The sequence below is a fragment of the Ranitomeya imitator genome, chromosome 5 (genome assembly GCF_032444005.1).
Source record: "Ranitomeya imitator isolate aRanImi1 chromosome 5, aRanImi1.pri, whole genome shotgun sequence".
In the NCBI taxonomy this organism is placed as follows: Eukaryota; Metazoa; Chordata; class Amphibia; order Anura; family Dendrobatidae; genus Ranitomeya; species Ranitomeya imitator.
This window is the reverse complement of record NC_091286.1, coordinates 406,793,600-406,820,738: the sequence shown is the minus strand read 5'-3', so window position 1 is coordinate 406,820,738 and position 27,139 is coordinate 406,793,600. Positions and strand designations below refer to the sequence as shown.

The 27,139-nt window shown below is 43.5% G+C and overlaps 1 long non-coding RNA gene across 1 annotated transcript; it reads right to left on the bottom strand.

Annotated features, from left to right (window-relative positions):
- Positions 1 to 21,955: 21,955 nt before the first annotated feature.
- LOC138680776 (uncharacterized) lies at positions 21,956 to 25,787 on the bottom strand. Its single transcript, XR_011321768.1, has 4 exons — positions 24,712 to 25,787; positions 24,347 to 24,481; positions 24,180 to 24,258; positions 21,956 to 23,868 (listed from the first exon to the last, which is right to left on the bottom strand). It is a non-coding gene; the product is annotated as an uncharacterized lncRNA (long non-coding RNA).
- Positions 25,788 to 27,139: the final 1,352 nt, after the last annotated feature.

Genomic DNA, 27,139 nt, shown 5'->3' with positions numbered 1-27,139 from the left:
GTGAAGACTTACAGAAAACGTTTGACCTCTGTCATTGCCAACAAAGGATATATTACAAAGTATTGAGATGAAATTTTGTTTCTGACCAAATACTTATTTTCCACCATAATATGCAAAAAAAATTATAAAAAAACAGACAATGTGATTTTCTGGATTTTTTTTTCTCAGTTTGTCTCCCATAGTTGAGGTCTACATATGATGTAAATTACAGATGCCTCTCATCTTTTTAAGTGGTGGAACTTGCACTATTGCTGACTGACTAAATACTTTTTTGCCCCACTGTATATACAGTATATATATATATCTATCTGGCAAAAATTAACAGACCACCACATCAAAACCCTGTCATGGGCAGCCCAAGCTCCAGACCTGAACCCCATTGAAAACCTCTGGAATGTAATCAAGAGGATGTTGGGTGGTCACAAGCCATCAAACAAAGATCTGCTTAAATTTTTGCAGCAGGAGCAGTGTGAAGGACTGGTGGAAAGCATGCCAAGACGCATGAAAGCTGTGATTAAAAATCATGGTTATTCCACAAATATAGATTTCTGAACCCTTCCTGAGTTAAAACATTAGTATTGTTGTTTCTAAATGATTATGAACTTGTATTCTTTGCATTATTTGAGGTCTCAAAGCACTGGTTATTTTTATTTTTTTTATTTTTGACCATTTCTCCTTTTCAGAAAAAAATACAAAATGTATTGCTTGGAAATGCTCTCAGAAGTTTATAGAAGAAAATAATAATTTACATTTTACACAAAAGCACAACTATGAAGAGAAAAATTAGACAAACGGAACATTTTACAGTGGTTTCTTAATTTTTGCCAGAGCTGTATATATATATATATATATATAGATGGTGTCCCGATTCTAACGCATCGGGTATTCTAGAATATGCATGTCCACATAGTATATTGCACAGCCCACGTAGTATATTGCCCAGCCACGTAGTATATTGCCCAGCGACGTAGTATATTGCTCAGCCACGTAGTATATTGCCCAGCCACGTAGTATATTGCCCAGTCACGTAGTATATAGCCCAGCCACGTAGTATATTGCACAGCGATGTAGTATATTCCCCAGTGAAGTAGTATATTGCCCAGCCACGTAGTATATTGCCCAGCCATGTAGTATATTGCACAGCGATGTAGTATATTGCCCAGTCACGTAGTATATTGCCCAGTCACGTACTATATTGCCCAGCTACGTAGTATATTGCCCAGTGACGTAGTATATTGCCCTGCCACATAGTATATTGCCCAGCCACGTAGTATATTGCCCAGTCACGTAGTATATTGCCCAGTCACATAGTATATTGCCCAGTCACGTAGTATATTGCACAGCCATGTAGTATATTGCCCAGCCACGTAGTATATTGCCCAGCCACGTAGTATATTGCCCAGCAACGTAGTGTACAGCACAGAGCCACGTAGTATATTGCCCAGCAACGTTGTATACAGCACAGAGCCACGTAGTATACAGACTTAAAATTAAAAATAAACATATACTCACCCTCCGAAGAGCCCGTTGTAGTTCTGGCGCTTGTGTGCGGTGCACGCGGCAGCTTCCGATCCCAGGGTTGGTATGGGCGCAGGATCTGTGATGACGTCGCGGTCACATGACCGTGACGTCATGGCAGGTCTTTCTCGCAGGACCTGTGATGACGTCGCGGTCACATGACCATGACGTAAGGGTAGGTCCTTGTCGCATACCATTCTTGCCCCCGGAACCTGCCGCTTGCATGAAGCGGTCACCGAAGCTTCGCGAGGAGCGGGAAAGACGGCGGGACGGTGAGTATATAACGATTTTTTATTTTTTTATTATTTTTAACATTAGATCTTTTTACTATTGATGCTGCATAGGCCGCATCAATAGTAAAAATTTGGTCACACAGGGTTAATAGCAGCGTTAATGGAGTGCGTTACACCGCGGCATAACGCGGTCCATTAGTGCTGCCATTAATCCTGTGTGAGCGCTGACTGGAGGGGAGTACGGAGCAGGCACTGACTGCGGGGAGGAAGGAGCGGCCATGTTGCCGATGGACTGCGTCCGTCGCTGATTGGTCGTGGCAATGGTCGTGGGCGTTTTGCCACGACCAATCAGTGACTTGGATTCCATGACAGACAGAGGCCGCGACCAATGAATATCTGTGACAGAAAGAAGGACAGACAGACAGAAAGACGGAAGTGACCCTTAGACAATTACCGATATATAGTGTATATATATATATATATATATATATATATATATACACACACACACACACACACACACACACACACACTGCTCAAAAATAAATAAAGGAAACACTAAAATTCCACATCCTACATATCACTGAATTAAATATTCCAGTTGTAAATCTTTATTCATTACATAGTGGAATGTGTTGAGAACAATAAAACCTAAAAATTATCAGCGTAAATCACAAATAATATCGCACGGAGGTCTGGAGTTGGAATGATGCTCAAAATCAAAGTGAAAAATGAAGATACAGGCTGATCCAACTTCAGTGGAAATGCCTCAAGACAAGGAATTGATGCTCAGTAGTGTGTGTGGCCTCCACTTGCCTGTATGACCTCCCTACAATGCCTGGGCATGCTGCTGATGAGGCGGCGGATGGTTTCCTGAGGGATCGCCTCCCAGACCAGGACTAAAGCATCCGCCAACTCCTGGACAGTCTGTGGTGCAATGTGACATTGGTGGATGGTGTCTGACATGATGTCCCAGATGTGTTCAATCGGATTCATGTCTGGGGAATGGGCGGGCCAATTAGCTTCAATGCCTTCATCTTGCAGGAACTGTTGACACACTCCAGCCATATGAGGTCTGGCATTGTCCTGCATTAGGAGGAACCCAGGGCCAACCGCACCAGCATATGGACTCACAAGAGGTCTGAAGATCTCATCTCATACTTAATGGCAATCAGGCTACCACTGGCGAGCACATGGAGGGCTGTGTGGCCCTCCAAAGAAATGCCACCCCACACCATTACTGACCCACTGCCAAACCAGTCATGCTGAAGGATGTTGCAGGCAGCAGATCGCTCTCCACAGCGTCTCCAGACTCTGTCACTTCTGTCATATGTGCTCAGTGTGAACCTGCTTTTGTCTGTGACGAGCACAGAGCGCAAGTGGCAAATTTGCCAATCCCGGTATTCTGTGCCAAATGTCAAGCTTCCTGCACGGTGTTGGGCTGTGAGCACAACCCCCAGCTGTGGATGTTGGGCACTCAGACCATTGTCATGGAGTCGGTTTCTAACCATTTGTGCAGACACATGCACATTTGTGGCCTGCTGGAGGTCATTTTGCAGGGCTCTGGCAATGTTTCTCCTGTTTCTCCTTTTAGAAAGGCTGATGTAGCGGTCCTCCTGCTGGGTTCTTGCTCTCCTATGTCCCCCTCCATGTCTCCTGGTGTACTGGCCTGTCTCCTGGTACCGCCTCCAGCCTCTGGACACTACACTGACAGAGACAGCAAACCTTCTTGCCACAGCTCGCATTGATGTGCCATCCTTGATGAGCTGCACTACCTGAGCCACATGTGTGGGTTGTAGAGTCTGTCTCATGCTACCACGAGTGTGAAAGCACAACCAACATTCAAAAGTGACCAAAACATCAGCCAGAAAGCATTGGTACTGAAATGTGGTCTGTGGTCCCCACCTGCAGAACCACTCCTTTATTGAGTGTGTCTTGATAATTGCCAATAATTTCCATCTGTTGTCCATTCCATTTGCACAACAGCATGTGAAATTAATTGTCAAACAGTGTTGCTTCCTAAGTGGACAGTTTGATTTCACAGAAGTTTGATTTACTTGGAGTTGTGGTCTGTTGTTTAAGTGTTCCCTTTATTTTTTTTGAGCAGTGTATATATATATATAAATATATTCAGTAATGTTCACGGATAGACGTGACCCCGGCTGCAGGACCCAACAGATGAGGAAATTTGACCCTTTCCCATTTACAGTGTATATCAGTAGCGTAGCTACCGGGGAGGCAGAGGGGGCGGAGGCCCAATGCTCTGAGGGGGCCCACCCGGAGCTACGCTACTGTAACTGTATTGGCATGTGCACGGCGTGCCAATACAGTTATATTCTACGGCAGAGCAGGGAGAATCGATCTTTGCTTCGCCTCCCTCAGCTCTGCTCTTAGCTCTGCCTCCTGCTGTTCAGTTCTTAGTTCCGCCTCCTATGTTTCTGCTCTTAGTTTCGCCTCCTGTGTTTCTTGTCTCTGCTTTCCCCTGACCTGGAGGAAGAGACCCAGCTCTTTGTGGAAGCTAACCTCGTTGGGTCAAAGAGACGTGGTAATCTGAGATTCCTGGTGACCCTGCCTTATTCTACCCTGAAGATGTCATGATGGCTTGGACTGTGTGTGGACCTATTCTTCTTCTGCAAATCATACTGGCGGGCTTGAAGAGGAGCCGTAAAGGGGGTACTGTAACAACACTGCCGGCATCACTGCATGGCCTCTCATCCCCCACCTGCCTTACACATCATTTTACTCACTTTTCCAGGCTATGCAGTGATTTCTGTCTTCTGCTGGTTCCGTGCTGTGTGCCTCATGTCTCCTATCTGCTCTGTGCATGCTTCCTGGCTGTGTGCAGCATAGGGGACGGTGCTGGCAATTCCTGATTCTTATTGAGACTGTGTGCACCTTGCTAAGGTGTCCCCGGCCAATTGCCAAGAGGCCTCTGATACGTAAGGTATCTCCACCCATTGGAGGATGCCTGAGCAACTTTTTCTGTCAGTTAGTCTCTTGCTACTAAGCTGCCAGGTCCTGTCCTGTCTCAGCCACCCAGTGGGGCTTTGTACCCTGGCCTTAACCTGTGTGTCTTGTCTCAGCACGCAGTGGGGCTTTGTACCCTGGTCTGAATCCTTTGTGCCTTGTCCCGTTCCAGTCCCTGTCTGTACTCTGGTCTATATCTGTTCCTGTTGTTTCCTTGTCTGTTGCTTTTCCCACTCAGCTGTATGTTCCCTTGTGTCCATTCCTTCCTGCTCTGCTCACCTCAAACTGTGGCTCTGCGCCTCTCTGCTCTGCTCAACAAGAAGAAAAGAAACATGCACAAATGCAGGGATCAACAAATATATAACAAATTTTATTAATTCCAAGTCCTTAGACCACACAACTTTAATTTAAAAGCATTTAAAACCAGAATCAAAGATTACCCAAGACGACAAAAAGGGAAGAAAAATAAAACACATGGGAGAACGGTCCCTTATCAAATTTCCTCCAAATTTACACGCTGTCCTAATGAAATAATAGGTGGCTACTTCACGCTTAAAGAGATCTTACAATGATAGATTGGTACCCAATATAGGCAAAAAGTGCAATAGTACAATTCCTATTAAAAAATGGATATACATTACAGTAACCTAAATGCTAAGATAGTAGTTCAATATTCTAACCGGGTATGCATCTTAGTGCCTAACCAGCATATTAGGACAAACAAACTAAATAAATGCATATACATATAAGAGTGCATATTACCAAGATAAGTTCCTAATGGACATGCTCACACTCAATTATATGGCTGAGGAGGTTGAGGTAGAAGAAAAGGGAACTGGCTCCCATGCGGCCCACCCAACGCGTATCGTCACCTAAGTGACTTCATCAGGGGTAGAAGTAGTGTGGTAACTAGCGGACCCCAGTATATATAACACTTACAGATTGTAGGATGCGATCCAGCTGTAGCTAGAATCATGCTGAAATACACACACCGGCATTTTTCCTTCACTGTTTGGCGTCCCGGAAGTCGCTACTGCGCATGACCAGACGTTCCCATAGAGACGTAGCGACGCCAGCCCCAGTGTGCAGGCGCGGCCATCTTAGCAATCACCGATACAGGAATGCTGCCAAATGCGTCCTTGGTGTAGCTGATGCGCATGTCCAAAATTACACAGCGATGCCGAACCCTATTGCGCAGGTGCGGTAGTCTATACAGCACAAATAACGTGAGGCCACTCCATGGCTAATCCAAAAGGTCACTATTGCACATGACCAAGGGTCCCATAGGGAGAACCATTGTAACTGCGGCAACCCTGTTACCGAAGCGTTATAGCCCGGACAACAATGAAAGTTCAAATGCAGCACAAAACTGCTGCATGTTTGATTATATTAATGCACCCATAAGACATATCGCCATAGGACCCAATATATGATGGTCATATTCATATAGATATAATAAATTAATTCAAAGAAGGCTGAAATAGCCAAAAGTGCCTATGCAAGATAGCATAGGGGGTGGCAGAACTAATTGTCTCCCTTTTTGAGCACGTAGGCACTTATCTCTCTACACAAGCAGGTCCCCTGATGATTAGCTTGGAGGAAACGCGTCGGGACTGACCACAGGGAGAGTGCAGGGCATGTTGATACAGGGGTAGATGTGGACTGCCCTTGTAAGGGCAGGAGCTCTGGGGATAGTTTACTGGTAGCCCCATAGGGAATGACAGGGTATTGTCGTCTCTTCTCATCAAATTCCGGATTATTCCCTGACCAGAGGTTTTCCGGTGCTCCTGTTCATGCATCTTGGAATCAGTGAGATCGTTCCTTTTCCATTTTACTCTAACAATTATTAGTGACACCGTTCTATAGGTGCCATACTTTGTCATTTAGTGATAATTGTTTTACATGCAACCAATTGTATGGAGTTTTGTTCTGCTATTCATATGAATATTTCTCTGGCAGTTATTGTTTGAACCATACCTTGGTCTGCTTTCTTTCCGCAAGTGCCATTGCAGGCGGAGTTTTTGAATCCTAACGGTGGTCTCTTTGGTTCCATGGTGGAGACCTTACCCCATGTTTTTTATATCACTTTGGGTGACTTCGTTTTGACTTTTATCCATTAATTATTAGTAAAAGTTATGTTTTATTTCCACTTATGCTGTAATCTTTAAAAGTGCCTATGACAAAAACACACATGATTTTGTGATTTGTCTAAAGGCACTCTTAACCAAGCAAATCACCCATTAGTAAAGGTACCTTCACACTCAACGATATCGCTAGCGATCCGTGACGTTGCAGCGTCCTGGATAGCGATATTGTTGAGTTTGACAGGCAGCAGCGATCAGGATCCTGCTGTGCCATCGTTAGTCGGAGCAGAAAGTCCAGAACTTTATTTCGTCGCTGGACTTCCTGCAGACATCTCTGAATCAGCGTGTGTGACGCCGATTCAGCGATGTCTTCACTGGTAACCAGGGTAAACATCGGGTTACTAAGCGCAAGGCCGCACTTAGTAACCCGATGTTTACCCTGGTTACCAGCGTAAACGTAAAAAAAAAACAAACACTACATACTTACCTTCCGCTGTCTGTCCTCCGGCGTTGTGCTTTCCTGCACTGTGAGTGGCGGCCAGCCGGAAAGCAGAGCACAGCGGTGACGTCACCGCTGTGCTTTCCGGCTGGCCGGCGCTGACAGTGCAGGAAAGCACAGAGCCGGGGGACAGACACCGGAAGGTAAGTATGTAGTGTTTGGTTTTTTTTACTTTTACGCTGGTAACCAGGGTAAACATCGGGTTACTAAGCGCGGCCCTGTGCTTAGTAACCCGATGTTTACCCTGGTTACCAGGGGACCGGCATCGTTGGTCGCTGGAGAGCTGTCTGTGTGACAGCTCTCCAGCAACCAAACAGCGACGCTGCAGCGATCGGGATCGTTGTCTGGATCGCTGCAGCGTCGCTAAATGTGACGGTACCTTTAGTCTGGAGGGTCGCTAATGCGCATAATCAGAGGTCACCATAAAGAAACAATGTTACCCGTCACAACCCTATTATATAACCGCAGAAAAAATGGCCTCAATAAAATTTTAGGCTTGCGAAGGGTTGTTGCATAATTGGTTAAAAAATCCTAGACACTCCAGAGTCAGAGTCACCAAGAGGGTTGTTACATAATTAGTTCAAAAAAAGTCCAAAATACTCCTAAGTCAAATTCACTATAGGAAATAGATGGATTACCATTAAATACGCATAGGCCTACTAGATTTTTAATCCAGCAGGACCAAAATGCCCTGCGAATCTAGTACTGAACTAAGTCGCTATTTTTTGTAAATACCAGTGACCCAAGAGTAAAAAAAAAAAAAGATTATATTAAATTTAGGGCACAGTTAGAGATATGGACTAATTAAAGATGTTAGGTAATATATTTAGTATCCATATTAGACGAACGGTTTAGGGTTTCCCAAACATGGGGAATAGATTAACAAAAGTACTTAGTATAGCAACCCCTAAATCACAAAACATCAGGAAAAACTGAGAATTTTCATAGTCCATAAACCCATAAAGGGAAGAAAAGAGACCCCAAATATTGGATACCAATCTCTGAAGTCAACCAAATAGCTAACAGTACTTATAAAAAGGCAGATTTTTTTAGAGTCCAAAGCAGTTAAGGCATATTAAAGTTGCTTGTAATAGCCGGTAAAGAGAAGTTCTTCATTGAGCCCAACTGGTGGGAGACTCCGTAATTTGTATATCCACTTCGATTCGCATCTTAGTAGTTGATTAGTTACATTGCCTCCTCTGATAGAAGAAAAGAGAACTGGAAATATCCAGCACGTCCATCCAGTGTAAGTAAAATAACCAAAATTTATTAGAACATTTTAAAAAACAATTTAAAAAAAAGAGAGAAAGACCCTCTTTGCCTGACGCGTTTCTGGCGCACCACGGCGCCCTTAGTCATAGGAACTAATACAACATGGATAAACAGGTTTATATATAACAGGGAACCAATCACAGACATAGCAATTAATTACATTGAAAAAAAGCTGCAGCTAAACACACATAACACAACTTTATCTTATTTTTCTCCAAATATACTGAAATTACATAAATATATATTTTAAATTGCCACAAGATCTGTTTGTCAGTTCAATATATTGTAGTATAGTGACCCCTGTGGCAGCTAGGGGGCACTGTGTGTGCTCCTTGGGATATGCATGGAGGCATATCTGTTGTGATAATGTGTTATGACCTGGTGGTTAGGACAATAATGGACCTAGTGGGTAAGAGCACACGGAATGACCTAATAGTTACTAATAATATAAGTCGAGCTCTGAGACGTGGGAACTCTGCTGACCGCAATCCCTAATCCTATCACACACACTAGAAATAGCCGTGGATTGCTCCTAACGCTCCCTATGCAACTCGACACAGCCTAAGAAACTAGCTAGCCCTAGAGAAGAAAAATAAAGCCTACCTTGCCTCAGAGAAATTCCCCAAAGGAAAAGGCAGCCCCCCACATATAATGACTGTGAGTAAAGATGAAAATTACAGACACAGAGATGAAATAGATTTAGCACAGTGAGGCCCGACTTACTGAACAGACAGAGGATAGGAAAGGTAACTTTGCGGTCAGCACAAAAACCTACAAAAAGACCACGCAGAGGGCGCAAAAAGACCCTCCGCACCGACTCACGGTGCGGAGGCGCTCCCTCTGCGTCCCAGAGCTTCCAGCAAGCAAGACAAAAATCAAAATAGCAAGCTGGACAGAAAAATAGCAAACCAGAGAAAAACAAGCAGTAACTTAGCTTCAGCTGGGAAGACAGGTCACAAGAACGATCCAGGAGAGAGCAAGACCAATACTGGAACATTGACAGGTGGCGTGGAGCAATGATCTAAGTGAAGTTAAATAGAGCAGCCAGCTAACGAATTAACCTCGTCACCTGTAGAAGGAAACTCAGAAGCCGCGGCTCCACTCACAACCACCAGAGGAAGCCCATGGACAGAACCAGCCGAAGTACCATTCATGACCACAGGAGGGAGCTTGACAACAGAATTCACAACAATAATGGTAGTGAAACAGTGACTGGCAGTGTTGTGAATGGCCGATATGTGTCGCAAAGGGAGTCTGCGTGGTAAAGGTACCGTCACATTTAGCGACGCTGCAGCGATATAGACAACGATCCAGATCGCTGCAGCGTCACTGTTTGGTCGCTGGAGAGCTGTCACACAGACAGCTCTCCAGTGACCAACGATGCCGGTCCCCTGGTAACCAGGGTAAACATTGGGTTACTAAGCGCAGGGCCGCGCTTAGTAACCCGATGTTGACCCTGGTTACCAGCGTGAAAGTAAAAAAAAAACAAACACTACATACTTACATTCCGGCGTCTGTCCTCTCCGGCGCTCTGGTTCTCTGCACTAAGCGCCGGCCGGAAAGCAGAGCACAGCGGTGACGTCACCTGTTGTGAATTCTGTGGCCAAGCTCCCTCCTGTGGTCGAGAGTGGTACTTCGGCTGGTTCTGTCTATGAGCTTCCTTTGGTGGATGAGAGTGGTACTGCGGCTTCTGAGTTTCCTTCCTCAGGTGATGAGGTTAAGTCGTTAGGTGCTGCTCTATTTAACTCCACCTGCTGCTTTGATCCTGGCCTCCAGTCAATGTTCTAGTATTGGTCTTGCTTCCTCCTGGATCGTTCCTGTGGCCTGTCTATCCTGCATAAGCTAAGTTTTGCTTGTGTTATTTTTGTTTGCTATTTTTTCTGTCCAGCTTGCTATATTTGTTTTTCTTGCTTGCTGGAAGCTCTGAGACGCAGAGGGAGCACCTCCGTACCGTTAGTCGGTGCGGAGGGTCTTGTTGCCCCTCTGCGTGGTTGTTTGTAGGTTTTTGTGTTGACCGCAAAGCTATCTTTCCTATCCTCGGTCTTTTCTTTTTCTTTTCAATGTTCTTTTTATTGATTTAAACAGGTTTAAACGTACAATAACAAAGTGTAACAAGATATAACAGGGCAAAGGCCTTGAGTCATACTATACAGACAGGTGGTTAATCATAAATCGTGTATATATAGACTTGAGAGTGGTTAATAATAACGATGGGGAATTACATTCCAGACAGCAACCTCTCAGTGATCAATGTTATCGTAATTCAAAAATTTCGTTAGAAAACATATGGTCTGTAGTTAAGACAATGGTTATAACTTGTCCTAGATGCAGACAAGGAGTATTCCTAAAAGAATACCTAACAATAGAAAAGTAGAGATGACAGGAAAAGGGGGGGTTAGCGGGTGAAAAGAGAAGAAGGTGGTATAGATTAGGAAGGAAAGGGGGGGCGGGGACACTCCACATCAATCTCGGATGGTCCTCAATTTGAGTCTTCAGATTCTATATATCGGTTAGCTCTATATAGGGTCCATGGACGCCACTGTTCTATAAATTTTGCCCGTGAGTGGTGAACTGAAGCAACTAGTTCGGCCATGCGATATAGTTGATCTATTTTCGCTAATAACTGGGAATGTGAGGGTACGTTTGGTGACTTCCAGTATAACGGAATCAGTAGTTTAGCAGCAGCTATGATATTGCCGATGAGAGTGGATAAGCAGGTATACTCGGACCCTATAGGGAGATTTAGCAGTGCAGTTTCGGGTGTCAGCTTCAGTGTTTTCGTCGTAACTTCCTGAATTGTCTTCTCCACTGATGACCAAAAGATTTTTATCATTGGACATGACCACCACAGATGCATGTAGTCTCTGATCCCCTTCTCACATCTCCAGCACGTGGTTGGGGTATCTGCCCTCCAGGCCCGAATTTGCGTCTGCGATATATACCATCTTGAAATTATTTTGTAGGAGTTTTCCTGAGTTTTCACACATCTTGTAGGACCATGTGAATGTTTATAAATGTGTTGCACTTGAGCCGTGGAAAGCAGATAGCCCAGATCCTTTTCCCATTTTGTTATGCAAGCTCTTTTTAAACATAGGTTTTCGGTTAAGAGTGAGTGGTATATTGTGGAGAGTATTTTTGAAGGTCTAGATGTTCTAATGCATAAGGTTTCAAAAGGAGTAAGATTTTGCGTGGAGTCTGGGTTATAATGCAGTTGTCTCAGTGAATTTTTGAGAGAGGAGTATTGTAGAAAGTTGAGATTTGCTAGGCCTGGAAGCTTTCTGATTTCCGTTAGTGGGAGGAGTACACCGTCCAACATTAATCTATCTATAGGTATATCAAATCTCTGTTGTCCGAGAACATCTCTTTTGGTTGTTATGAGTGTGTGTGGTAAGACATCTGCAAGTGAAAGTAGTGGGAATGAAGGAGGAAGAAGAATGTTGTAAGTTTTGGCCCAGATTCTAATAAGTGATTGCGTAAGCGGGTTACAGGACTTAGGTGGCGGCTGCGCCTTAGTATAAGACAGTAGAAGTGGTCTAAGGGGTAGAGGAGAGAGTCTCCCCTCCACCACCAGCCACTGTTTGTTCCGAGTGTCTCGGATTAAGTCAACTGCTCGCGATAATACTGCGGCATAATAATATTTTCTTATGTCTGGAGCACCTATGCCACCATCGGGTCTGGATAGCGTTAATGTGCGGTAACTAATTCGCGGTTTAATATTTTTCCACATATATTGGAGAAATAAAGAGTTTATTTTAGCTAGATAGGAGTCTGGGATGTGTATAGGGAGCATTTGAAATAAATAAATAAATTTAGGTAGTATTATACTTTTAAGGAGATTTTTCCTCCCTGTCCATGATAAGTATTGGTCTCTCCAGGATTTAATAGTAGATTTCACCCTATCGAGTAAAGGGTAGAAGTTAAGTGCAACTAATTTTTTATGGTTCCTGCATATTTTAATTCCGAGGTACGTAATGAATTGTTTAGGCCATGAGTAGGGATACAGCTCCTTTAGTTTAGCCAGAGTGTGTGAGGGGACATTGAGGTCTGGCGCTTCCGATTTTGATAAGTTTACTTTGAAATTAGTAAGGGAGCTATATTCCTCCAAGACCCTCGTCAGGGCAGGGAGACTTCTGAGCGGTCTCGTCATCAGTATAAGAAGGTCATCGGCAAAGGCAGCCGTTTTGTATTGAGTGTTACCTATTTTGATACCTTCAATTTCTGTGTTCTGCTGTATGGCTCTCAGTAAGGGTTCCATCGAGAGCACAAAAAGAATCGGCGACAGGGGGCAGCCTTGACGGGTGCCATTTTTAATTGTGAATGCATCAGTCAATGAACCATTAATTCTAATTCGGGCCCTGGGGTTTCTATACATTTCCATTATTGATGCAATTAGTTGTTGTGGAAAACCAAAACCAACCAGGGTCTCTTCTAGGTAGATCCAGTCCACCCTATCAAAGGCTTTCTCTGCATCGGTCCCAAGTAAAACTAGGGGTATTTTTCTTTTCTTATTCCTATCCTCGGTCTATTCAGTAAGTCGGGCCTCACTTTGCTAAATCTATTTCATCTCTGTGTTTGTATTTTCATCTTACTCACAGTCATTTTATGTGGGGGGCTGCCTTTTCCTTTGGGGAATTTCTCTGAGGCAAGGTAGGCTTATTTACCTATCTTCAGGGCTAGTTAGTTTCTCAGGCTGTGCCGAGTTGCATAGGGAGCGTTAGGCGCAATCCACGGCTACCTCTAGTGTGGTGTGTTAGGATTAGGGATTGCGGTCAGCAGAGTTCCCACGTCTCAGAGCTCGTCCTTTGTTTTTGGTAATTGTCAGGTCACTTTGTGTGCTCTGAACTTCAATGTCCATTGTGGTTCTGAATTACCTGTTCATAACAGTCACCGCTGTGCTTTCCGGCCGCTGCGCTTACACAGTGCAGAGAAGCAGAGCACCGGAGAGGACAGACGCCGGAATGTAAGTATGTAGTGTTTTTCTTTTTTACTTTTACGCTGGTAACCAGGGTAAACATCGGGTTACTAAGCGCGGCCCTGCGCTTAGTAACCCGATGTTTACCCTGGTTACCAGTGAAGACATCGCTGAATCGGCGTCACACACTCCGATTCAACTATGTCTGCGGGGAGTCCAGCGACGAAATAAAGTTCTGGACTTTCTGCGCGGACCAACGATGGCACAGCAGGATCCAGATCGCTGCTGCGTGTCAAACACAACGATATCTCTAGCCAGGACGCTGCAACGTCACGGATCGCTAGCGATATCATTCAGTGTGAAGGTACCTTAAGTCTGATGCAATGTTGTTGTTCTGGGACCTGTAGTCCCTCAAGAGTTTGTATAGTTGTAAGGGAGATTTATTAGGCTAGTTGTGTGAGATGGGTGGGACAAACTAGCCACACATGCACGCTCCCATGTGTTGGGAGTGGTTAGTACTATATAATGTGACTGAGGGATGGTCACATGGGCTCTGAGTGTGGATCTGAATGGTTGTGCTGGAATGTCCTAGAGAGAGCCCCATGTGTTGGGAGGATCGGCTCCCTGGAGAGCACATGGCAGGGGGCTCTGGACCTCGCACAGACCAGGCTGTGGAACGGATGGAGATCCGTGCTGTACTGACCGGGGTCAGAGTGAGAATGTCTGAAGGATACCCCTGAGGAAGAGAGGTATCCGAGAACCTGTGCAGCAATGGCAGGTAACGAATGGAGATTCGTGTTATACTGACTGGGGTCAGAGAAAAGGAAAGACTGAGTGTGAACGACTGAAGGATGCCTCTGGTGAGGAGAGGTATCCGAGAAACCTGTGCGGCACCGACAGGTAACGGGAAGGAACAGTGTTGTGCTGACCGGGGTCAGAGTGTGAGGCATTGTGTATGGGGCACCTCTGAGGCCAAGAGGTGTCCAGGAACCCGTGAAGGTTGCCAACGGGTAACGGTCTGAAAACCGTGTGTAATGCTGACCGGGGTCAGAGACGAACTGTGGTAAAGTTGAATACGTCCAGATACTGTTCAAGCTGTTACTAAGTTCCTGTGGATGTGGTTTATGTTGTGCGAAATAAACCGTAAAGACTGTGTTTTTGATAGAAAACCGTGCCCAAGTGCTTTAATCCCATGCCAAGCGAGTGTCCCCCAAAACACGTAGTAAGCGCTATGCTACTATTGGTGTTTCGAATGCGGGCAAACGGTTCCCTAAGAAGCACATGTGCAGTGCTGGCTGATCCAGAGGAGTCGACAGTCTAAAAACCGTGTGTTATGCTGATCGGGATCAGTGAGAAAGTGTGTTTGTGCTGTAATGCCTGTAACTCGGCGGGGTTACGAAGGTGACAAGCGTCTTGCTGTGGATCGGCGGGTCCACGAAGGTGACAAGCGTCTTGCTGTGGATCAATATAATAGAACAACCTCCAGCACACAAATAAGAAATAAGTGAAAAAGTCTTGCATCCAATGATGAATTCTTTATTATTATAATTATTTGTTCTGGGAGTTCACAGCCATGAAAACAGGATATAACAGAAAATGTTCCCAACGTTTTGATCATAAAGTGGTCTTTGTCAAGGGTACAATCTATATGAAAAGACATAATACAGTATAAGTACAAAACAATATGAATAAATCATATGCAAAAAGATAAAATAAATAAGTACAAAAAGGTCAATGCTACTGTTGCATAATATCTATAAATCTGCATATTTTGTGAACTCTCAAAAAGAAAAAGAAAAAAATATATATGAATATATATGTGTATATATATATATATATAAGATATATTGTTATAAGGCCAATAAACATCATGTGTTCTCCAATCTAGAATATATGTGGGCAAAAGAAAACACGGTTCACAAAAACCAATATATCTAAATAAATAATAAATATAACCCCATTAGAGGTCAGTACCGTGAAAGATCAGGCAAAAAATGTAAACATAGATTGATAGAGCTAGCTAGTCGCTCTGCAATAGACAGGTCCTAAAAAAATACGTGGCACATCAGCCGCGATATAAGTGAACAATGGAGAGCTAATGGAAATGTATCCCCAAAAAAAGGGCCCAGAAACCCAAGACTTTTTCACTTTTTTCTTATTTGTGTGCTGGAGGTTGTTCTATTATATTGTACTAATTTTTCCTCCTAAGCACCAGCTGATATTGTGTGCGAGTGACCCTGGTCATTTATACTGAATTTTTTTGGGCTCACTGCACCTTGAAAACCAGATACATGTCATTTAATACTTTATCTTATGGCCCAGCAGAGGCAGAAGAAATCATCTCTCGTGTAACTATTCCAGGGGAATTTTTACATACCCCTTCAGAAGAGATCAGATCCTGTGATTTGGAGAGAGAGCTAAGAAGGAAAACAGCTCTTGAACTACACTAGCTGACATTAGCTGAATATCATAAGGTCAAGAGGATACCTAGAGGACTTCGAGTCTCCCTCAGACCCACACTCTTCCAGGATAAACCGGATTTTTGTCAGAAGTTTGAAAGCATTTTGAACAAATGCTCTATGGACATAATGACCTTCCCTGACGAAGCCTGGTCTGCCAGGCGATACGCGTGGGGACATCGTACCACCAGGTTGTATTACTATGGGGGGTTTCCTCCTATTTATGCTTTAAATATCTAGTGATATTATTGTATATTGGTGGCTTCTCAGCCCTTTCTTTGGCTCATATCTTGCCTATTTTTATTGTTATAGATTAAATCTTTGTGCCTTATTTTCACTATTTTTTGATTGGTTCTTTAGGGACCTATATGGCATGATTTTTTGATTTTTTCTAGGCATTACTAGCGCATATACCCCATGAGCCAATTGGTCTGTGTTTAGTCGCCTTATTACATCTAGGTATGGTCTTTATCACCTGTGTTGTTGTGATGTTGTCTACTTGTTTTTAATTGTGTTTTTATCGTTTTGTAGTGTGTTTTTTTGATCTGTTAATAAAATCAGTCTATTTATCTTATTTATTTTGTTTGTATTCTTTGATGGAGTGCGTATTTTTGCAGTAATGCTTTTCTTTTTTGTTACATAGTTTATGTTTATTGCTGCTTCCGCACCCTCATAGTTTTGTATCTATTGGCATTTGTTATTAGCAGTGCGCTCGACTCTTTTGCTTATTGACTATGGACATAATCATTCTCACTATCGAGTATCTCCATAAGGAACTTTCAACGATCGAGGAACAGGTCACCTCTGTTCAACAACAACTGAGTAGCACATTAACTACGGATAAATTTGACTTTATTTTACAGAAAACCAACAAGACTATTGAGGAATTCAGATCCCAACTTCAAGAGAGAAAACGATCCAAATTCTTGCGTGACGCTGAGGACTACCACCGGGAACAAGTCTATAGATGGCGGGACTCAAATTATTACAAGGAAAGAAGGAGTTACCGTCGTGGCAACTCTTCAACGTCATCAGGTTCCGAAAGCGAATTTGTGTCTCACACTCCCCTTCCTTTTTTAGAGCAGAGGCGGGGGAGAAGTACAAAAAGCCGACGAGGAGGGGTCGCAGACAATACAATCTTCGAGAGTTCACGGATACGCACACGATCCCAGGTAGGGACAACCAGATTGTCTACAACATATCATCCTATAATCTCTCACCCACTGAATACAACGTCCTACAAAAGGGACTATCATTCTGCTCTACCCCCTCCTTTAACGGTTTCACATTAGACCAAGAGTTACACCGATTTTTTTAGGTCTCTAAAACTCAAAGTACACTTTAGCAGTAATCCAGTTGAGGAAAGGACTGCTGATGCTACTAATCTCAGTCAATCTGCAACATCATTTCACCTGAAACAATTAGGCCTCAGAGTCCCAAGTAATTATAATCCACCACGTATTTATCATCCTATTGAGACATATATCTCACTTGTTAAAAGGGATGTTGAATCCGATTTGAAATCCATTCAAAAAGGCTCTATACGTATACATAGAAATTTATCTGTTATAGAAAAGGATGCATTGATGAGTCTGAAAGAGAATAAGCGGATAGTAATTAAACCCGCCGATAAGGGGGGCTCCATAGTCGTTATGGACAAATCCCATTATACATCAATCATACAAACACAACTTAGTGATGGAACCACTTATCAGCCAATTGATCGAGATCCCACTTTCGATGTAGCGAGAGAGATACGCCAGATTGTGGAAAAATGTAAAGGTAAAGGTACGATTGATGTTAAATTAAGTGAATACATTATCAACACTCAACCTATGACACCGGTGTTTTACATATTGCCGAAAGTGCATAAGGACTTAATGAACCCACCAGGACGACCCATCGTGGCGTCAACTAATTCCCTTCTTTCTCCTCTTGCTATCACCCTGGATCGTATTCTTACTCCCTTACTACAGAACATCTCTTCGTATCTTAAAGATACTACAGATTTTCTTTCTAAATTGCATGCCATCACTCCGGTGGCTTCTGGGTGTACACTTGTTACGTTAGATGTGAATAGTCTGTATACGTGTATTAACCATCAAAGGGGTATTGAGGCGGTCCAATGGTTCCTGACAGAACACACTAATTTTTCTCCTGATCAACTCCAGTTTTGTGTGGATTTATTGTTTCTTGTCTTACATAAGAATTTTTTCTTGTTTGGCGATCAATACTATATACAAAAAACCGGGACAGCCATGGGTTCAAACATGGCACCACCATATGCGAACATTTTCATGGCAGCTTTTGAGGAAACTTACGTTTATACACATTCACTATTCCAAACACATTCTATGTACTGGAAACGGTATATAGATGATGTTTTTATGATTTGGAAGGGGGAGGAGGATCTTCTCCTTCAGTTCGTAAGTGATATGAATTCCTGTGTTCCCAATTTGTCATTTTCTATGTAGAAGAGCGCAATATCCATTAATTTTTTGGATACAATGATTACATTAGAAGCTGATGGAAATCTTGATGTGGACCTATACTGTAAACTAACCGACAAGAACAGTTTATTGCATTATAGCAGTTGTCACCCCCGACATGTTAAACAGTCTTTACCTACTTCTCAATACCACCGATTATCCCGGATAGTATCTAATGAGGGAAAACATGCTGTGCGACATCAGGAAATGTCAGTTAAATTCTTACAACGTGGCTATCCTTTGAGAACACTTCAAAAGGCTAGAGCTAATATTATGAGCAACAAAGAAAGTTTGGGGAGACAGAGAATACCCTTTGTCAGCACATTCCATCCATATCTCTATAAGATAAAAAATTGTGTCTTACGTCATTGGGATTTGCTAGGTAAATCTTATCCTAATATACCCGAATTCAATGACACCCCTATTATGTATTACAAAAAACCTTCTAATCTTAGAAATCTCTTGGTGAGAGCTGACATTGGTTCTGACAAACCCCATTACACACAAAGGACTCTTTCTACACAGAAACGGGGCACGTTCCCCTGTCTTCATTGTTTGCAATGTTCGAACATTACGAAGGGCGAGACCTTCTCACACCCCCGGTCTGGAAAGTTGTTTAATATAAATGGTTTTTTTACATGCAATTCTTCTTATGTTGTATATTTGATCAAGTGTCCTTGTGGTCTCGGATATGTTGGGGAGACTACCCAACATATCCGAGACCGCATATCTCAGCACAAATCTACCATTAGGTGTCAAAAACTCAAGTTACCTATCCCAGCACACTTTGCCGCCGCTGGACACAATGTGTCACAATTGAAATATCAGGTGATAGAGTGTGTAGCTTTGCCCAGACGAGGAGGAGACAGGATCAAGAGGCTAAAGTCTAGGGAATCTTATTGGATTTTTACGTTACAAACACTGGAACCGTGGGGACTGAATAGAGAGTATGAGATTAGCTACTAAATATATTATCATATTATCATATGTCACATTGTTTAGTTTTTGTTTATATTAATTTCTCCTTTTTGTTTTTGTTTTTATTATCATAGGTTTCTTGATGCATTGGTAATGTATCCCCCCCTTTTTTTTGGGCATGTCTTTCTTGTTTCTTTTTCCTTTTTCCTTCCCTGCTTTTCCTGTTTATATTCTTTTCCTTTTTCCCTCTCTTCTTATTTAGCTCTTTCTTACGTAGTTTATACCTCCTCACGTAATTTTATTTCCTTAGTCTGTTAGCGGCACCTTATCTTTCTGCACCTGCGCAGTTCTTTCTTCTCCTCCTTCTCTTTCGCCGCGCTCTTCGGCTCTTTTCGGATGTCTCCGGCCCTATGCTATGACGCACGCGCACTTCTCTGCGGAACCTTATCTTTCTGCGCTTGCGCAGTTTTCTCTCCTTTTTCTTCTCTTTCGCCGCTTTCTTCGGCTTTTTTCGGATGTCTCCGGCTCTATTGCTATGACGCATGCGCACTTCTCTGTGTCCCTTCTCGGCTTTCTCTGGGACTCCTCGGCTTTATCACATGATAGGCAGGATATTGCATCACTGCCCTATATAAGGTTCTTCCGCACGCCGGTATACCACTGCTCTGGGACTGCTGTCTGGAATCTTGTTTACTTATACAGGTAATTATTAATACTCCTATAGCACGTTTGGATCCATTTGCCTCCAGTTTATTTCTTTTCTCTTGGGTTTCTGGGCCCTTTTTTTGGGGATACATTTCCATTAGCTCTCTATTCACTTATATCGCGGCTGATGTGCCACGTATTTTTTTAGGACCTGTGTATTGCAGAGCGACTAGCTAGCTCTATCAATCTATGTTTACATTTTTTGCCCGATCTTTCACGGTACTGACCTCTAATGGGGTTATATTTATTATTTATTTAGATATATTGGTTTTTGTGAACCATGTTTTCTTTTGCCCACATATATTCTAGATTGGAGAACACATGATGTTTATTGGCCTTATAACAATATATCTTATATATATATATACACATATATATTCATATTTTTTTTTTTCTTTTTCTTTTTGAGAGTTCACAAAATATGCAGATTTATAGATATTATGCAACAGTAGCATTGACCTTTTTGTACTTATTTATTTTATCTTTTTGCATATGATTTATTCATATTGTTTTGTACTTATACTGTATTATGTCTTTTCATATAGATTGTACCCTTGACAAAGACCACTTTATGGTCGAAACATTGGGAAAATTTTCTGTTATATCCTGTTTTCATGGCTGTGAACTCCCAGAACAAATAATTATAATAATAAAGAATTCATCATTGGATGCAAGACTTTTTCACTTTTTTCCTATTTGTGTCCTGGAGGTTGTTCTATTATATTGTACTAATTTTTCCTCCTAAGCACCAGCTGATATTGTGTGCGGGTGACCCTGGTCATTTATATTGCTGTGGATCGGCGGGTCCACGAAGTCTGCGGTGGAGCCGTACAGAGCATTGTGGAGTGCGGCTGCAGTTGCAGCAACAGGTTCAGCAGCAGCGGCTTGTGATTGCCAGCATGAGCTGGTGAAGTGTTGGAAAAAAAAAAACACACATTTTTTTTTCTTCTTTCTGTGCAGACTCTTAAAGGGCCGGTGCAACCCAAAGAGACGTGTTTTTTTTCTGTACTGTGTGAACTGTTACTGTTGGGTGTACCCCAGGGAAGGGGTGGTGTCCCTAAAGGGTAGCATCCCCAAAAATGGGGCGGAAAACCCAAACAGGGATGGTTGCCAAAAAAAGGGGGTGGTATCCCAAAAGGGAGTAATTGCCAGTTTCTAAAAAGGGGTGGAGTTCTGCCGAATGGTGGTTTCCAAAAAAAGGGGCGGAGTCCCAAAAGAGGGCGGTAACTCAAAAGGTAGTAGTTGCCCAAAAAGGGGTGGAGTCCCGCGGGATGGTGGACGGTCTCAACTTACGGACATGACATCACCTGATGTGGGCCACAATGTGACTGATAGTGATGTGGTGGATGGGACGTGTGGAGCTGTCGCCCGGAAGGAGTGTGACTTGGGGGTTCACCATGCTGTGGGGTGTGACACAGACTATGCGGGTGGCTGTGACTCTGAAGAAATAAGGGAGTACAGTGAGGCCACCAAAGGAGTGGGGCCTGAAGTAGAAACCTGGTTAAAGCAAGAGGAGCTTTGGAGACAGGCTGCTGAGTGCCGTGTGAGAGCCTCATGGAAGGAATGGTCAAGCCATGCAATAGATGGTGGATGGGTCTGGAGTGGTGAGGTTGAGAGTGACATAGGTGGGAGACCTTGTTACAAAAAATGTGGCGACTAAAAGGTCTGTTGACACAGACAGATGGTGACTTGGCGGCTTAAGTTCAAGACTTACATGTTGACCGCTAGGGGCTAAAAAAACGTAACAAAGGTGTGATGATGAGGATGGTGTGTGGTAAGTGTTCAACCCTACGGGTTTGAACAGAGGGGGGTAATATGTGTAGTATAGTGACCCCTGTGGCAGCTAGGGGGTGCTGTGTGTGCTCCTTGGGATCTGCATGGAGGCATATATGTTGTGATAATGGTAGTGAAACAGTGACTGGCAGTGTTGTGAATGGCCGATATGTGTCGCAGAGGGAGTCTGCGTGGTAAGTCTGTTGCAATGTTGTTGTTCTGGGACCTGTAGTCCCTCAAGAGTTTGTATAGTTGTAAGGGAGATTTACTAGGCTAGTTGTGTGAGATGGGTGGGACAAACTAGCCACACATGCACGCTCCCATGTGTTGGGAGTGGTTAGTACTATATAATGTGACTGAGGGATGGTCACATGGGCTCTGAGTGTGGATCTGAATGGTTGTGCTGGAATGTCCTAGAGAGAGCCCCATGTTTTGGGAGGATCGGCTCCCTGGAGAGCACATGGCAGGGGGCTCTGGACCTCGCACAAACCAGGCTGTGAAATGGATGGAGATCCGTGCTGTACTGACCGGGGCCAGAGTGAGAATGTCTGAAGGATGCCTCTAAGGAAGAGAGGTATCCGAGAACCTGTGCAGCAATGGCAGGTAATGAATGGAGATTCATGTTATACTGACCGGGGTCAGAGAAAAGGAAAGACTGAGTGTGAACGACTGAAGGATGCCTCTGGTGAGGAGAGGTATCCGAGAAACCTGTGCGGCACTGACAGGTAACGGGAAGGAACCGTGTTGTACTGACCGGGGTCAGAGACGAACTGTGGTAAAGTTGAATACGTCTAGATACTGTTCAAGCTGTTACTAAGTTCCTGTGGATGTGGTTTATGTTGTGCGAAATAAACCGTAAAGACTGTGTTTTTGATCGAAAACCGTGCCCGAGTGCTTTAATCCCATGCCAAGCGAGTGTCCCCCAAGACACGTAGTAGGCGCTATGCTACAATATATAAAAAAGATTGTTCTTATAATTCATACCGTGTGGATATTTGGTGCCTAAAGTCAGAATCCAAAAAGTTTCCCGCAGAGCCAATTGCTTCCTCCAATCTCCACCTCTAGGTGACTGACTAACCCTTTCAATACCAAAAAAAAGAAAAAACTGATAGGTCACCTTTTTGCACAGAAATAAAATGTTTTGTAGCCCCAGAATAACCGAGATTGTTGTTTTTTATATTCACTATATGTTCCGAAATTCATTTTTTATTTTTTTTAATGTTCCTTGTGGTATAACCTATATAGCAAATATTGCAAGCCTTACATTTTATGCAGTATATAACATGATTAGAGTCACAGTTGATAAATGACTTTATATTATAGGTAACATTATGATTTGAGGAAAAAGAAGTTCTTTTGTTGTCTGCAAATTTGCAGACATTACATCTATTGCCAGAACATTTGAAAAAACCTTCACTGATAACCATGATGTAGGAGTTTTTTGGGGGCGTACCATACTGGGAGATAAAACATTCCCCAGTGTGCAACCTCTTTTAGCCACTACCCTGCATCCATTCTGAAGAATTGCGCATAAAGATTTATCTTGGTTGACTACAGGAAGATATTTAAGAATGATCTGTCTGATTTTGTTATACTGACTGCTGTAAGCAGTAGAAAAAGTGATCTGCATTTCAGAAGCGGCATTTGCACTCTCATTTTCATGAAACATATCTGAGTGCATGCTTAATGTTGGATTGTTTGTATCCTCTATCAAGTAATCTATTAGAAATAATGCGACTTTCCTTATGGAAATTTTCTTCACTGGAGCAAATTCTTCTCGCTCTAGTGAGCTCCCCCCTCCTCTTATAGTAACGTTGATACCTTCCAATCCCATAATTGTTAGACCTCTGGTACTGCTTCCATGTACTTCCAGAAAATGTGTTGCCACTGAAGTCACCTTCCTTCCTCTTTCACGATCCTGCTTGGCCATATTGATGTCGGAAATGTGTTGTTGACACCTCCTCCTCAATTCTTGAGATGTTTGGCCCACATATAGCTTGGGACAGTCACATAGAATCACATAAATGAGGTTCCTTGACCTGCAGTTGAAGTAAGATTCAGACTTAATTGGGAAGGGTAATATGGCAACAGAAACTTCCTCCCGTGCGACCATGAACTGACATACACTACAACCCCCACAGGGATAGGTGCGTTGATAGTGGCTATGACACAATTGATCCTTCAAGTTAGTGGCCCTTCTTGCCACCACTTTGGGGGTTGGTGTAATGTGCGGAGCGAGTCTTGGCTCACATAACAAGATATTCCAGTTTTTGTTTAAGATCTTATAAACATCTGACCACTGGTTATTGTATGTGGTGATTAGAGATAGAGGTCGATCTAATTCACGCACCTGTTTGTTGAAGAGGCTTTGTCTGTCCCTTTGTCTGGCTTCCTGAAACGCCCCTGACACAATTCTGCGTGGATATTGCCTATTAGTGAAACGAGTGGTTAAATCCTTTGCTAGTGTTTGGAAATTAGCTGATGAACTGCAGTTCCTGCGGAGTCTCAAGAACTGACCTTTTGGTATTCCATTCTTCAAATGAGCCGGATGAAAACTGGAGTAGTGTAAAAGATTATTTGTTGCTATCGATTTTCGGTAGAGGCAGGAGGAGACACGGTTCTCTTCCACAGTTAACTTGATATCCAAGAAGTCTACAGTAGATTTGGAGATAGTTGAGGTAGGTTTGATGTTCAGGAAATTGCAGTTAAGCTCTTCAATAAACTTTTCACATTCATCTAGCGATCTTGTCCACATAAACAGAACATCGTCTATATATCGTCGCCAAGTAACTACTCTACTAGAGAACAATGTAAGTGTGATTAAAAAATCAAACTTGCGCTAAGAAATGCATGCAGATGAAGCCATAATATTAATTATTTACCTGGTGAGGGGGAGATTGCACTAAAGGTAGTAATGTTGCTTGCATACGATTAGGAATACACTACTCCAGGTCTAAGGGTAGAGACAAATAAATATATTAAGATATTAAGGAGCGTAAGTACCTATGAGCGGATATCAAAATAATAAATGAAAGTATAACAATGAAGGAGTACCGTCCTCATGAATGCACACTCATAAGTAGTGGAGGAGGAATCGTACCTGCTACTGGGTAGTCACACGGTAGATGTAGACAGTGTCTGCAGGAGCGATATACGTGAGTACTGTAGGATAAATACTTAACTTCGCTTTCCTTGCGGTGGTTAGAGATGCTGACGATTGTTCATGGCGTACTGCCCCGGCCGGTGACAGCCGCCCCTTGCAAGGGAAAGTGTGTTGAGAGCGCGGCGCTCTGTAGTGTTGCAGCTGGCAGGACCTGCGTTCAATTCGGGTCACGTGTCAAGTACGTCACGTGGTGCCACTGTCGGCGGTACGGAGCACTGTGTGAGCCAAGAATAACCAACGCGTTTCGGAATAACACGGATTCCTTCTTCAGGGTAGAGTACTACTACTAGAGAACATTTCATGTTTATACACCACAGTCTCCTCCCACCATCCCAAAAATAAATTTGCGTATGAGGGCGCACACCGCGCCCCCATAGCAGTCCCAGAAATCTGCCTGTAGTATTTCCTATCGCAAATTAAATAATTTTTATCAAGATCAAAATGAAGTAGTTCCAACAAAAATAAATTGTGCTCACCATCACCATGATGTCTGTCCAGAAAAAAGGAAACCGCTTGAATTCCTTGATCATGAGCTATTCTGTGGTTCTGTGCCTTCCTGCTCTGCTCGCCGCAAACCTGCAGCTCTGCTCTGTTCTGTTCTGCTTCTCACTTTGCGGCTTTGCTCTGCCCTCCGCAACCTGTGGTTTTGCGCCGCTCTGCTCGCCGCAACCTGTGGCTCTGCGCCTTTCTGCTCTTGTCTTCACCTCCAGCGGTTCTGCTCTTGGCTCTGCCTCCAGCAGTTTTGCTCTTGGCTCCGCCTCCAGAGATTCTGCTCTAAGCTCCGCCTCCAGCGGTTCTGCTTTGGCTCTGTCTCCCTCAGCTCTGCTCTTGGCTCTGCCACCTGTAGTTCTACTCTTAGCTCCGCCTCCTACATTTCTACTCTTATCTCTGCCTCCTGTGGTTCTGCTTTGCATCCGCTCCTTGCAGTCCTGCTCTACTTCCGTTCTGCAACATACGGGTCAGGTTCCTACCTGTTCCCATATACCCTCCTGTCTGAACAGGTCCTTACCTGTTTCCATATACCTGCCTGCATTCCGGTTCCTGCCTATTCAGTACCTTTCCTGCCAGAGTACCAGCATTGTCCGCCTGTCCAGCCATCGTGCCAGCCGTGCCTGCCTGCTAGTGTCTCAGCTGTGCCCGCCTGCCTGCCAGAATCTCAGCCGTGCCCGCCTGCCTGCCAGTGTCTCAGCCGTGCCCGCCTGCCTGCCAGTGTCTCAGCCGTGCCCGCCTGCCTGACAGTGTCTCAGTCGTATCAGTCGTACCCGCTGTCATCTTATTTGAATGTCATAGCAAAAATTGTAGAAAAAAGTGGGCACTCACCATCTGCTAATATTCAGTCTTTATTGTTGCCACATGCCAAATGCAGAAATAGCAGGGAGAAACGAGATATAAAAAGACGACGATCGTTTCGCGCTGCTGCTCTTCCTCGGGTCTTGATGCAGAGTGTGAGTGAGAAGACTCTATATAGCGGAAACCACCACCAGGTGGCCACTCACTCACCTGCATAATCACAATCCTACTAGCCTAATAAAAACATAAAAGTGATTAAAAACAATGTGAGAATAAGCACCTTAGATAAATATGAAATCTTGAACATGAACTGTGCAATCAACATCATATTATATTGCCAACTATCCATTATAAATATACTGACATATCCAGTCTCTCGTTTAACCCCAAGGGTCCTGTAGCATTAACCCTCATGATCCACTTCCCCTCTCTTCTCAGAAGTAATTTATTATGATCTCCTCCCCGATCAGACAAAGCTACTCTTTCTAGTCCCGCAAATCTCAAAAACTGACGAATCCCCTCCATGATGTGAACGCATATGTGATATTAACCGAGGGACACCCTTACCAGTGCTGATCGAATTGAAGTGTTCTCTGAACCTCACAAACAACGGTCTAATAGTTTTCCCAATATAGTAAAATCCACATGGGCCGAACAAGGCATATACCACATATATGGTCCTGCATGAAATGAACTGCTGCACTTTATGTGTGACAGGACCTAGCCTTATTAGTTTGTCAATCATGTGATACGAACAAAAATTGCAGTGACCGCATTTGTAGTTACCTTGAGGGGTCCCGTCCTGAAGCCAATTAGATTGGGTTGTACCGATATTATTATGAACTAAAATGTCTTTT